This window comes from Hibiscus syriacus, unplaced genomic scaffold (assembly GCF_006381635.1).
Source record: "Hibiscus syriacus cultivar Baekdansim isolate YM2019G1 unplaced genomic scaffold, ASM638163v2 tig00002799_pilon, whole genome shotgun sequence".
NCBI lineage: Eukaryota > Viridiplantae > Streptophyta > Magnoliopsida > Malvales > Malvaceae > Hibiscus > Hibiscus syriacus.
In genome coordinates this window covers 862477-872246 of record NW_024061945.1, presented here as the reverse complement: position 1 = coordinate 872246, position 9770 = coordinate 862477, and the positions used below count along the sequence as shown (strand labels likewise).

Here is a 9770-nt window from a genome sequence, read left to right as displayed (position 1 = left end):
ATAAAGCAAACAATAAATTGTAATAATATTAAAATAAATTGAATTGAGTACATCTATTTTACTTGCTAAGGAAATTAAAAGATACAAGAAAGATAATAAACAAAATAATGGAGTTTCAAAATCATATATAACAAAAGTTAATACATGATTCTTTAACATAATTTAATTTTTCGTCATTTTAGTCCTAATAGTTACAAATATTTTATTATTTTTTGAGGTTATAAGTTCCGGCATCATATATTTAAAAATATAAAGTTTGAAATTTAAAAATATAAATCTAATCTCAAATTATTAATAGTTTTTGAATATATATTATTTTATATTTCACTCTATATTAATAAGAAAAAGAAATAAACAATACAAAATTTTGAAAAAAAAATAAGAATACATTTCTAAATAAATATGTTTTAGTAATTAATTAAGAGTAATATATTAAAATGAAGAAAATATAAAATTAAATATTGGTACCATTTTGCAGCAAAAGATCTTCATATCTATGGCTGAAGACGGCCAAACAATGCAGCAGCTCAAAGAAAGACTCCCAAAATCCCCCACAGTCTCACTATCCTCTCTTTTCATTCAAAACCCATCTCATATTTCTTCACCAAATGCCAAAAGGGCACCTCTCTTGGTTCACCCCAATATCGAGTCTCACATCAAGCACCAATGTAGATCAGGTAAAATCAACCTCAACGATGCTTTAAGTTACTTTGAAAAGCTAATAAAGGTCAAGCCTTCGCCATCCATTGATACTTTTAATCACGTATTGGTTTCTGTTTTAAAGCTTAGCCGTGACTCTAGTGTGATATCGTTGTATAGGAAGTTGAATCACAAGGGAATTGAGCCAAATTTACACACTTTGACCATTTTGTTGAGTTTTTATTGTCATTCGAGGCGAACAGACATTGGGTTTTGTGTTTTGGGTGATATATTGAAGAGGGGGTTTGAGCCTGATCACGCTACTGTTGGTAGATTATCGAGGGGTTTGTGTGCCGAAGGGAAGGCTTTGGAAACAGTTCAAGTGTTCGATAAAATGCGTGAGGGAGGAGGGTTTCAAGGTGATGTTTTTACCTACGGGATACTTATCAGTGGCCTCTGTAGTATCCGTGAACGAAGTTCTGCTCTCAAGTTGTATAGGAAGATGACAAAGAGGAATTGTGAGGGGGATTTGCTTATATATAGTACAATTATTGGTTCCCTTTGCAAAGATAAGTTGGTCGATGAGGGACTCGATTTGTTCCTCGAAATGGTTTCGAAAGGGATTACTCCTGATGTTGTTGTTTATGGTTCTTGGTTAATGGATTGTGTAGTTTAGGTAGGTTGAAGGAAGCTGTGAAATGTTTCGATGAAATGGTTGGTCGAGGGATTGCTGCTGATTTGGTCATGTACAACTCTTTGATTAATGGTTTTTGTCGAGAGGGGATGTGGAAAGAAGCCGCGAGGATTCTCGACTGGATGGTCGGAGAAGGAATATCTCCGGACGAGATAACTTTCACGACTTTGATTAGTTGTTTGTGCAAAAAGGGGATGTTAGTAAAAGCTCGTGAAATATTTGCACTCATGAGGCAGAAAGAAAAGGTGCCAACCTTGTTTACTTATAACTCACTCGTGGATGGATTATGTAGGGCAGGTAAGTTAGACGAGGCAGCTGAGCTTCTCAGGTCGATTGTGGATCAAGGTATCGAGATCAATGTTATTAGCTATAATACTATGATTAATGGCTATTGCAAGCATTGGAAGATTTATGAAGCTTTCCAGCTTTTTCGGGAAATGCAGTTTCAGGGTTGTAAGCCGAATGCTAGAACTTACAATACACTTATAGGAGCACTTTGCCGGGTAGGGAGGGTGAGGACGGCAAAAGAAATGTTTGATGAAATTTTTGCTTATGGTAGTCAATCTCCAACATTATATACGTATACTATATTGTTGGATGGTCTATGCAAAAAAGGTCATGTTGAGGAGGCTTTAGCTATTTTCCGTTCCCTTGAAGGTACCAAGAACGAATCGAGTGTTGAACTATACAATATACTGCTTTACGGAATGTTCAGAACGGGAAGATTGGAAGAAGCAAGGAATACATTCAATGAAATGTCGAGAAAAGGGTTTGTTCCCGATGTTGTAGCATATAACACAATGATCGACGGTCTTTGCAAAAATGGGATGTTACTCGAGGCTGATAAGTTGCTCGTGGAAATGGAAGAAAAGGGTTGCTTACCTGATTCCATTTCCTTTAACATCATCATCCAAGGTTTTCTTCGAGAAAATAACATTCGTAAAGCTATGAATCGTCTCGAAAAAATGCGTAGGAGGAATTTCGCACCAAATGATGCCGTCACTTCGATGATACTAAACCTTGCCATGGAGGATTCACAATATCAGTCAATCGTCAAGTCACTTCCGGCTCGGAATGCTGGACAGCCGGAAAATTTTTTGGAGTGAACTCTTCAAGTGTCATTAAATGGGAAGATGAGCCAACCCCATATGGTCTTTAGATGTTTTCTTTTTCTTTGTTCTTTTGACTTCATAATTTTCTTACTAATATTTCTATGTGCATATAATCTATATTAGGCTTCAAACTTTCTTATGTTATAATGGGCTAGGTAAAACATTCTAATATGTTATAATTGATTAATTTTGTTTTTACCGGAATGACATTTTTGAGTAAAATGATCAACTTTTGTTTATTTTAGGCATTATTAACTAATTCGGATTTACTCGGGTCGCACATTTGATTTTGATGGTTGAGTCAGTCAATGGAGATTTTTTGCATGCACAAATATTCAAACTCGAGACTTGCTTAAGCAATATCAAACTATTTACTGCTTAAACTAACCCGATGATAATTATTTTAAACTCTGCTTTAAGATAAAATATTTCTAATGTTTTTAATATTTTATTTTGAGATTTTTTTCATAGATAAAATATATTAGTTAACATTTAAAAATACAAATATCTTATCTTAAAATAGAATATTAAAAACTAAAATATTAAAGATTTTAAAATAAAATGACAATTTAATTAAATATTAAAGTCCTTATACTTTTTAAATTAAAATCTCAGAGGATATAATATTAAAAAGATTAAAAAATTTATTTAAAGTATTTTTAACTTGGTATGAAATGCTAGGTTCGTGCTAGCACTTCTGCAGGCAGTTGATCAGATAAACGAAGAATCTAGTTCAAGTTATTCTGTAGGAATTCAGGTGTCTCTCTTTGGTATAATAACACAATTTCCTCGCCGGTGCAGGTGATTCCATTCTTTTTATTCAATAATCCGACCTTAGTTATAAGTTCCCCATGCTGTGTTTTCTCTCTAAAACAATCCTCCATGGGAGGAGGAGACCCATCAAGATCGAAGCTTTCACAAGCCCCAATCTTTTATACATTTTTCCATTCTCAACCGCTTCAAATCAACAACCTTTTACAGTCTCTTACCTCATAAAAACTTGTGGGTTGTCCCCAGAATCTGCTTTCTCAGCCTCCAAACATGTCAGCTTTCGAACCCCAAATCATCCCGACTCTGTCATCGCCCTGTTGAAGAGCCATGGATTCTCGGAACCCCAAATTGCAACCATCATCGGGAAGATGCCATGTATGCTCTCAAGTAAGGTTGAGAAAACCCTTCTGCCCAAAATCATGTTTTTTAAATCCAAAGGCATTTCAAGCTCCGATCTTACCAAACTCTTATCTAGAAATCCAGCTATTCTTCGAATTAGCTTAGAGAAGAGAATTATCCTTCTTTAATTTCCTTAGCAATCTGTTTCGATCTGATAATGATGCCCTTCATGTTCTGAATTTATGGCCTCGTATTCTTTCATATGATGTTGATCTTACTTTTTGCCTAACTGCAATGTTTTTGAGGCAAATGGAGTGCCTGAACTTAACATAGTTAAAGGGTTTCGTCGGTTCCCGAGCACACTCTCGACTTCTCCGATTGTGTTCAAAGAGCATATAGAGAAAGTTAAGAACATGGGGTTCAATCCCGAGAGTCTTAAATTTGTTTAGCTGTCCGTGTATTTGGTTCGATGAGCAAATCGACTGGGAGAGAAAGTTTGATGTTTTTAAGAGGTGTGGTTGGTCTGAGGAAGAGGTTTTAGATGCTTTTAGTATTCGTCCCTTGGCGATGACAACTTCTGAGGATAAAATTAAAGCAGTGATGGATTTCCTTGTGAATGTAATGGGGTTCAGTGCTTCATCGGTTGTCAAACAACCCCATCTGCTAGATTTGAGTATGGAGAAGAGATTGGTTCCAAGGGGTTTGTTCCTTAAAGATCTTATGTCAAAGGGTTTACTTGAGAAAGAATTGGTGTTGAGTATGTTCGAGATTTCGGAGGAGAAGTTTCTCAAGAGATTTGTGTATTGTTATGAAGGAGAAGAAGGTTCCGAGTTGCTAAAACTCTATAATGAAAATTTGAAACTTGCTGCAGAGGGAAAGCTCAAGACAGAGAGATTGTAGAGAGTTTGAAATATTTTCCTTTCTTAGTATCTTGTTGATTCTTATTGACTGACTGTTAATCATCTCTAAACTCGAGCTTAGATTAGTTAGTCGATTGGAATGCATCTGTCGAAGCTGCAGCCGCATACGGTGTCTGTTAATAATCAAACATAGCTGTTGAAGCTTTAGTAAAGAACAAATGAATCTCCCATGGTAGCCTTGCTCTATTTCAACTGCAACACCTTGGTTTCCTTCTGTTAGTTATATCTAAGATCTGCCATAACAGTTTTCTGATTTCCTTATTGTTGGTTTGGTTTCTGACAAATAGCGAGTTCTTTTTGTGTGTGTGTGTGTGTGAAATCTCTTTATGTTCTTCAAGCATATGCAATTTTGATGCCGGAGACATACTACTTTAATGGATAAAATAGTATCAATTATTGTCGAACAGGCAACTGAGAACTTGTTTATTATTTTGATTCGAGAACATCTAAAAGAGTGGAGACTGAATAACATATTAGATAACACTTATATAATGTAATAGGTAGCGTCTTTTTAACTTGATGGGGCTTTGGAAATTCGACGATAACAAAATAGGTTAATTACTGGATTTGTCATACTGAAAATGACGCCAGACAGAATAGTGATTATCCTGTAGGCTAGCTCCGACAGACGATTCACAAGAGAAAATTCGCCCAAAAACCAGAGAAAAAAGTCTCTAGGGTTTAATAAAATATTATAAAATCAAAAACCATCCAAAAGCAGTCCACAAGCCGGACTGTTATAGCAAAAAATCGTCTTTATTCGAATTTTGCCAAAAATAGCAAATCCCGAAAATCACTCTAAATTGAAATTCGAAATAAAATAAGCAATCTCCCAAAATCCGGTCTAAATCGGATTTAAATTGACTTCCTAATTAACAATAGAAATATTACCATAAATAGTAAAAAATAACTAAATCTAGTGATTCGGAGGGGAAAACGGTAGAATTTGAGGTTGAAAAAAAGGCCACGTGGAGAGCGTACGCGTCGAAAAGAGCTTTCCGGATTGGGGTCTTATGCGCGATTCTGACACCTGTAGCCAAAGTTATGGCCAAAAGACTGAAACATACTCAAAATGACCCCAATGAGGAACATGTCACAATCAATCCCGCCTTTGCGCTGATCTGCCAACTCATGGTATCTCAGCGCCATCAACGTGCAATCTGACAGCTCAGCATCATCTGTCTCGGATCCCCCTGCATCAGTCACCCCGGGTTGGAAAGAACTCGTCCTCGAGTTCAGAGTAGTGTCATCAGGATCCACAAAACAATGACTCATGTGCTTCACATTAAAGACATCAGAAGTCTTCAAGTGACTGGGAAGTCGCAACCTGTAAGCATTATCATTGATCTTCTGCACGACCTCACAAGGTCCAATCTTCCGATCCTTAAGCTTATTATACTCACCAACAGGAAAACGATCACGAGTTAATACAGCCCAAACAAAATCACCAACATCAAAAAGTACCTGACGACGATGATTGTCGACCCGAGTCTTGTACTTGGTATTGCTCTCATGAATGGTCTGTTTCACCTGCTCATGGATACCCCGAAGATACTTTGCCATCTCATCTGCTTTAGGACTGAAACGTCTTATACGTGGAATAGGGGCTAAGTCCAACACCCGGATGGGTTCTGACATAGACAATCTCAATGGGCTTAAACCTGTGGTTCTGTTTTTTGATCTGTTGTAGGCAAATTCTGCCTGAGGCAATGCCAAATCCCACTGCTTCGGCTTCGTTCCTGCTAAACACCTTAAAAGGTTTCCCAAACTTCGGTTAACCACCTCAGTCTGGCCATCCGTCTGGGGGTGGTAGGCGCTACTAAAATTCAACTGCGTTCCCAGTTTCCCCCACAGGCTCTTCCAGAAATGACTGATGAACTTAGTATCACGATCTGAAGTGATGGATCGAGGAACACCATATAAACGCACAATCTCCTTGAAATAGAGATGGGCAATCCGGTCAGCATCCATAGTCTTTCTGCAAGCTACAAAATGAGCCATCTTGGAAAACCTGTCAACCACAACAAAGATAGAATCAGAGGCCCTTTGGGTGCGGGGTAAGCCTAGTACAAAATCCATGCTGACATCGAACCAAGGAGCTTCAGGAACAGGTAAGGGAGTGTACAGTCCCGCATTGGTGAGAACTCCCTTAGACCGCTGGCACACATAACAACAGTCCACATAATGGGCCACATCACTAGTCAACTTGGGCCAATAAAATTCAGAAGAGATAAGGGCCAATGTCTTATCTCGGCCAAAGTGTCCCTCATTATGGAGTTCACTTATAATTTGCTGCCTCAATGAACAATCTGGAATGCACAATTGTAATCCACGAAACAGATACCCATTATGCAAAACAAAATCATGACGGTGACCCTCAGTTACCTCCTGAAATATCCTTCCAAAGGAAGGATCAGCTGTATACATATCTGTGAACGTCTCAAATCCTGCAACTTTAGTACTCATGGTGGTGAGAAGTAAGGTACGACGGCTCAGGGCATCTGCGACGCGGTTCAAACTCCCTGCTTGGTGCCTCAACGTAAAAGTGAATTCTTGCAAGTATGCTACCCACTTGGCATGACGTCTACTCAGCTTGTGTTGGCCATTGATGTACTTCAAGGCCTCATGATCGGTAAACAGAATAAACTCCTTCTGTACTAGGTAGTGACGCTAATGCTTCAGGGATGAACTATGGCATAGAACTCCAGATCATAAGTGGAATATTTTTCTTTGATCCCGATAGCTTCTCACTGAAAAAAGCAACCGGACGACTGCCTGACTCAGAACACCACCAATGCCAACGCCAGATGCATCACAATTTACCTCGAACATTTGTCAAATCTGGAAGTGCCAAACTAGAGCCTCGGTCATCTTCTGCTTGACCAGTTGAAAACTGGCCTCTACCTCCTCAGACCACTGGAATCACGCCCCTTGAGGCACTCTGTGATACGGGCGATCAGGTTCTTGGTCTGGGCCACTCCAAGACTGCATCTATCTTTGACTGATCTGCATGAACACCATCAGTAGACACAACAAAACCAGAAAATCACAGAAGTAGTGAAGAAGAACACTTCTTTGATTGACAAACAAGCACCCGTTTCAGCATCTCAAAAACAGCACGGAGGTGATCGAAGTGTGAAGTCCATGTCGAACTATAAACGAGGATATCATCGAAGTAAACTACAACAAATTTCCCCATAAAAGGCCGCAAGACCTGATGCATAAATCTCATGAATGTACTGGGCGCATTGGATACCCAAAAGGCATGACCATCCACTCATACAACCCTTGTGGCGTTTTAAATGCCGTCTTCCACTCATCTCCAGGCCTTATTCTGATGTGGTAACCGCTCTTAAGGTCAATTTTTGAGAAGATCTTAGAACCAGATAGTTGATCCAACATATCATCTAGACGGGGAATTGGAAACCGATACTTCACTGTAATTCTGTTGATCGCTCGGCTGTCAACACACATACGCCAAGAACCATCTTTCTTTGGCACTAACAGAGCAGGGACTGCACATGGGCTCATACTCTCTCGGATATAGCCCCTCTCCAACAACTCTTCCACCTGTCGCTGAACTCTTCGGCCTCCTTGGGATAGGTGGTAGTCCAGGAGGAAGATCCTATGCATCAAGTTAGAGAATTCTGCTAGCAGCCGCTGCACCTCTACTGGTAAATCTGTATCCATGTCTACTGCATTGTTCTCGCAAGGTAGCAAGGCATAGACCACGCCGCCATGCTCAATCTCATCTAAAAAACCTGGACATAGAAAGCAGATTAGTATTATGGTTACTGGGGTAGGAGTAAGTCCTTCCGCCGGGTGCCAACACAATCTTTTTTCCCTTGATGCTAAGGGAATATGTATTCTTCTGTCCATCATGAATGACACTGCGATCATACTGCCAAGGTCGACCCAACAATATATGACACGCATCCATAGACACAACATCACACTAGGCATTATCAAAATATTTTCTACCAATTGAAAAAGACACGAGGCATCGCCTATCAACTGTTACCTCACTGTCTTTATTTAGCCATGACAACTTGTATGGCTTAGGATGACGGGTCTTCAACTGCAATTTCTGGACAACCTCCTCGGACACTACATTCTCAACTGCCGCTGTCAATGATCATTTTGCAGACTTTATCTGCAACTGTGCAAGTCGTGTGGAAATATTGGTTCTCAACCAATCGCCCTGAATCGCCCTTGGGGGTAAGTAGACTCTTGCGAACGACCAGAGTCTCATGACCATCTCCATACAGCACATCATCAGTCTCATCATCGTCATACACGGGTTCGCCAATCTCCTCAGTCTCGTCTTCCACGTTTTCCTCAATCAACAAATTTTTGCCCTTTTGACTAGCAGACTTCCTGCAATCAGTCGCCCTATGCCCTTGTTCACCACAACGAAAACATCTAATAGTAGGGTTAGAATTACCCTGCGGTGGCTGCTGAGGACGAGACTCTTGAGGGCGAACTGGTCGACTGTTGTGATTGCTCCTGATCACTGGTCTCCTGTTTTGCTGTTTTCAACAGCAAGTGCACGCTGGTAGCTTCCGAAACACTCCACAATGAATGAAGGCTGAGGACTCTTGCAAGGGCTGGCGTAAACCCCCCAAATATCGCGCCACCATCTGCTCCTCCGTCTCAGATAAATCGTTCCGGGCGACCAATTGGTAAAACTCCTCCGTGTAATCATCGATGATCGCCGCGCCCTGCCTCAACGCATGAAGTCGCTGAAATAAGGTTTGCGTGTAGCCGAAGGGAAGGAAGTGCCCTTCATCTTCTTTTTCATCTTCTCCCAATCAGTGATCTTGGCTTTGCCCTGTCTTTCTCGTGAACGTCGTAACTGTTCCCACCACGCAGATGCTCTGCCTTGAGTTTGATGGCGATCAGTTTCACTTTCACACGATCGGGGACTTCCTTATATTCAAAAATACGCTCCACTTCATTAATCCAATCCACGAATCCCTCGGCCTGTAACGTACCAGAAAACTCAGGGAGATCGACCTGAAAACCGAGGTCTCCATGACGCTCCTCCCGACCACGGTGCTCCCGAAATCCTGCGCCCCGAAATCCTGCACGATTGTGATATGGGTTTTCGAAAGTGGAATTGGTATCGTGATCAGAGGCCTCACGATCCTCGAATCCTGCGCCGCCAGGCTGGGTTAATTCTGCGAGTTGCCTCTGCAAATCCGCATCATCACATCCTGAACGCTGCGATCACGGCGTTGGGCTTCCTCATTCGGAACCTGCTCACGACGACCGCGACCACGACCTCCAGCCATT

General features: G+C 40.5%; 1 pseudogene; it reads left to right on the top strand.

Annotated features, from left to right (window-relative positions):
- Nucleotides 1-515: 515 nt before the first annotated feature.
- Nucleotides 516-2612, top strand: LOC120151423 (annotated as a pseudogene).
- The last annotated feature ends 7158 nt before the right edge of the window (nucleotides 2613-9770 follow it).